At 39.8% G+C, this 5,092-nt stretch overlaps 1 pseudogene; it reads right to left on the reverse strand.

Annotated features, from left to right (window-relative positions):
* Window positions 1-1,652: 1,652 nt before the first annotated feature.
* On the reverse strand, window positions 1,653-4,077 carry LOC137985144 (adenosine receptor A2b-like; annotated as a pseudogene).
* Between the last annotated feature and the right edge of the window lie 1,015 nt (window positions 4,078-5,092).

Raw genomic sequence — 5,092 nt, forward strand, 5'->3', positions numbered from 1 at the left:
TGAAGTCCGACGGCTATGTCAAACAATGTCGAAAAAAGGTCCCTGCCTTCCGCTGCCCAGGTGAAATTGCTTTGCGCATGCTTAATTAAGGTACAGACCAGACCGCGGGGCTGGTGCACGTGTTAGTGTGCGCGGCCGTGCTTTTAATTGTTTTCACTGGAGCCTAGCTTAAGCCCCGTTTACACGAGCAATTTTTATGTGACAATTTTTATGTGACAAGTATATTTGATAGTGTAGATGGCACAGCAAATAATTGTCAACAGTTTGAAGTTTAGTGCGCCAGTAATGACTTTGGACACCTAAAGGCGAGGCACGAAATCAACGTCTGACAATTCTTCTTTTATCAACTGCAGTACTTCCTCGTACTGTACTTTTTTCACGTTTCGGTTCTTGTATGCCTCGCTTTTGGTGTTCCAGAGACTCTCCTTTTCTCTGACGGCCTCTAGCAACAAAGTCATTACTCGATCTGGCCAATAAATTCCTCTACTGGAAGCAGCGCTGGTCGACGAGGAGGCCGCCATTTTGATCGCGTTCTCAGTGGAAGATTGGGGACCACCAATATTTGCCACATTTTATGTGACGAGTCGTCTACACGAGCAATTTTCCGTGTATGACAATTTTTATTTGTCACATAAAAGCTAACACGCCAGCTTTTCAGCCAATGTATTTGTCACATAAAAATTGGCCAATTTCCCTCGTCTACACGAGCAAATAAAAATTGTCACATAAAAGTTGTCACATAAAAATTGCTCGTGTAAACGGGGCTTTAAAAGGCTTTACTGTGATTAAATACTTTTGTCCTTTGGCCATTTCAATTTCAACAGGAAAAGAAAACAAACAGCGGTTACAAACATTTTCATTTTATACTTGACGTTTCGTATCTGATGATGTTTGCTGCAACATACGAAACGTCAAGTATAAAATGAAAATGTTTGTAACCGCTGTTTGTTTTCTTTTCCTGTTGGACTGTGATTGATATTCGGTTGTGACATCAGTCAGAGAAAATGTTTCATATACCTCACTTAATCATCATGCAAGAACGAAACAAGACAAGTTCAGTTGCAAGAAACTTTACCCGTTGAAATACCTGTTGAGAAACTTGATTCGCAAAGTTAGAAAAATTGTACAACAAAAATTACCGATAGAGTTGTGAAACAAGTTGCCTGTGCGATATCGGCTTCTTGAAGCTTCCAGATAATCAATTTAACACAATAGAGGCGAGTTTCAGTACATTGAATTATATCTTAGTTTATTTACACACGTAGTTTAAAAAAAGTACCTACATTTGCATGGCCAATGAACGTTCCCAACCGGTGGAAATTTTTCGCCGAAAGGGGTGGAACAGTGAAAGCATCTTCACCAAACAAAATAGCGAGTATATATACCGCAGAGTATGTTTCAGTTGATACAAAATTGGAAAGGTGACCGAAGCAAATACTGTATTTTTAACACAGCGATAAATTGTCTTCATTTCCGAGAAAATGATGTAGGAAAACGCTTGAAGTTATTCCTTTTTTTTTCCTGCGACAAATTTCCAGGGGAAGGAACTGTTTCATTTTGTCTGTACAAATAAGATGATTTTGTGTTGGAAAACGCTCAATAGCAGCTCTTGTAATGTATAATGTGATAGGCTCGTTACCCTAGCCAAAAACAAAAGACCAAGGACTTAAAAAACGATAGAAGCTGCTTACAATACCAAACAGTAGCACGTTACTGGAGCTGCTACACTACTGCAGTGATCTTTGTACCAGACCAAGGTGCGAAGGCTATAGACCACCACCTAAAAGCCAACTTCTCTTCGCGGCTACTTCTTACAATACATTTTCTTTATTATTTTTGACACTGCCGTTCTGAGTTCTTTCAGCCGCCAGCAGTAAAGAAATGGATTTACAGACGAATTCATAAAAACTGCTGTTGTGGCAAGACTCCAAGCTGGTTCCCATTTTTTAGTTGTAACGTAGAGAGACATAGAGAGGCACATTGGAAGATAAAAAATCACCATGACGATGAAAAATAGAAAAGAATTGAATGCACTCTTTTTAAGAAGAACATGTTTGGCGCATCAGTAGTTTGAAGGCTAACGGCCTGTCGTTGATGGATAATTTTTCTTCGTTGATGCTGAACAATTCGGTATATTCTGGTATAGGAGCCGATGGAAATTATGAGACACAAACTCACTCCAATGGCTATCAGAAGAAAGTAGACAAGCATGTTCCAAAATATATCCCAGACAATAAAAAGATTGCTAGCCACAAAACAGCTAGAACAACCTTTGCTCGCTGGCAAGTCACTAGTGTTGGGTATCTCATGTGATAGTGAAGAGCTAAGAATCTGTCTACACTCACAGCTGTTATGGATAGCAATGAGGAACCACATGTTGCAAAGGAAAGCGCGGAGGATACACTGTCGAGAAAGTGATTTCGAACAAATCCACTTGCGACGTAGACTGGTTGGACGACAAGCCCAACTAGAAGGTCTGACACAGCTAAACTGCCAAGGAAAAGGACGGACGCTGTTGAACGTAGCGAGGGTGTTGTATAAATGGCCACCAAGACTAACGAATTTCCAGCGATGCCGATGACCATTAACGGTACGTTCAGAGAGCAGTTTATGAGCACAACAGTTTCGTTGTAAGTGAAGTACTTGTAGCGGTCAATGTTATGGCCAGCCTTTGATGAGTAGTGACCATTTTCGGTCATAGTGAAGTTAGAATGGTTAAACATCTTCCAAAAAAAATCTCTGTTCGCCGCGGTCGTCAGTGGTGAACTTGGCAGGTGCCTTTACTGTTCTCAGTCAATTATACTCCTCTTACTTTTCCATATGACAGCTGTTTGGACGACCTTGAGTAAATAAAGAGCAGAATTGAGTAGTTAAAGCTAAAGTGGTAGATTATATTAAAAAATAGATGTAAATTACAAGGACTTTCTATTTGAGAAAAATTCAATCAACGTAACTTAAATTATGGCAAAAGCTGATACAACGCTTTTGCGGTTTTTACGGTTCCCGGTGACGAGTGTATAAGTTGGTCGTTTCTGATCGAAATAGATGTTATCGTTGACACATTTGAAGTGCTGTCAGTTCGAAACAAGGTGCGGACCTCAATATCTAATCAAATCGCCCTTCAGTCAATTCATGAATGCAAATGATACGTGACGGTGACGGGATATCAAAAAATATCTGGTGGTCTTGATATGCAGAGTTGCATGATTAGTAGTTACCCTAGTAATTATAATTTTTTGAGAGAAGACACGTATTTTTTTGGAATATTTTCCGTGGACTAAGTTTTACTTCTAACTAGTTCCCAGTCCATTTGCAAAACCAATACACAATGAATGACTAAACTTCTACACCTCTTCGTGTCCACGCGTTAAAAAAACTACCTTTATAAAATTTGGTTCGTAACTTTGCTGAAGTGTCGTAACTACTGCTTAAGTGTCGTGACTAAGTACCTTATTGTTGGTTTTTCTTTCTTCTAAAAATAATTATGAGCTTGTATTTTTATTTTAACGAGGAATAATAAGGTTCGAACAGGAGCTCATTGGTTCGAACTAGCTGTTCTCCTGAAGGCGAAAGCCTAAGGCTTTAATAAAAAAATTAACATTTGCGCGATTATAACTAGTTTGTGATGAAAAATGTTGACGAAGTAGGCTGCAATCGAATCTTTGAGAAAGCTGTTTAAGTAAACAGACGAGACGGAGTATCTTGACGGTTGTCATTGTCTTTAAACCTGGGAGTTGTTGCTTTGGAAAGGAAATATACCTATCTGGATGCCGTACGTGCACTTTTTTGGCCATAATATGGTAACAGCTGTGCCTTAAGGCTAGCTTCTTTCAGTCTCACTCCAGCTTTGAAACTTAGACGCCGAATCGCTATATTTCAATCAATTATTCTAATATTGCCAGTGTAAATAACTTGTAACCTACGAAACTAACACAGCCAAGCGTGCATTATCACTGAAATTAAATGCTATCTGGAAAATACGTACCTGAAATTGAAGTCTGCCAAGTAAATAAAAATCCAATCGAAACTGAAACTGGTTGAAAGACTCTGATTCATATAGTTTCGACTTAATTTTCTTCGGATCTTTGAGTCGGAAAAATCCGACTAATTATTACAGGTCCAATATACTAGAATTCGGACGTCTTGCTTTACGTACAATTAAAAGCAAAATATTTCGTGACGGAAAGTTCCGGTTGGATCGGGTTATAGGGTGACTTATAGCTTCAACGACGGACTGCCAACCGATAAGACCATACGAACAAGGGCAGGTGTCCCCTGAATAGAGGTAGGTTGGATGTCAAAGCATTAGTAACAGAATATTTTTCCCGCGGACCAACTTTCTGTGCTCCATTGAATTGAGGTGTCCCAAAGGAGACTCGGTCTTCACTGAAGGTGGTTTTCACGTGACGAAATCGCCCGCCCCTTGTTAGTGCGAACGGAAATTGCCACATAGGCAACTTCGAACAAAACGTAATACTCTTTGAGCCGTCGTACCATTTGAATGAAATTCTCGGCTGAGAATTATTTCAAAAATTGCGTACTGCACGTTCCGTACTTAAGAAAAAGAAAATGCGGAAAGGTGCTGTGTCATTTACCAGAAAAAACGGGTCTGTTCCAGTTGAAAAAACAAATGAAACGGTCTATTTTATCTGGCACTTGCTAATTGTGCGACAAATGGGACAGAAATTTCCCGGAATTCCGGTCAAAGCATGAGGGAGGAAAAAGGGATACCCTCGAAAGGTAGTACCTTTTTTCCGCAAACATTCCCACGAGATGAACCGATTTCACCATCTGAGTCTCTCTCCGGATACTTACGCAAAAATTCAATTTCAAATGGTAAGCCCTATTTGTTTGATCCCCCAATTTTGCATAAGAATTGCTTTCCAGGGTTTCTCTTCGGACTACAATGGTCCCAAGAGAAAACAGAAACCAATGCTTTATACAAAATTTTGGGCGGACAAACAAAGAGTGTTGTCGGTATTTCCGAAATGGCCCCCCTCCATTGAACGACATTGGCAACTAGTGTAAGTCTCAAGAGGGGATGATGATAAAGAGCCCAACAACCGCAAAGTCAAAACACGGAAACTAATTA

This window comes from Montipora foliosa, chromosome 14 (assembly GCF_036669935.1).
Source record: "Montipora foliosa isolate CH-2021 chromosome 14, ASM3666993v2, whole genome shotgun sequence".
NCBI classification, from domain to species: Eukaryota; Metazoa; Cnidaria; class Anthozoa; order Scleractinia; family Acroporidae; genus Montipora; species Montipora foliosa.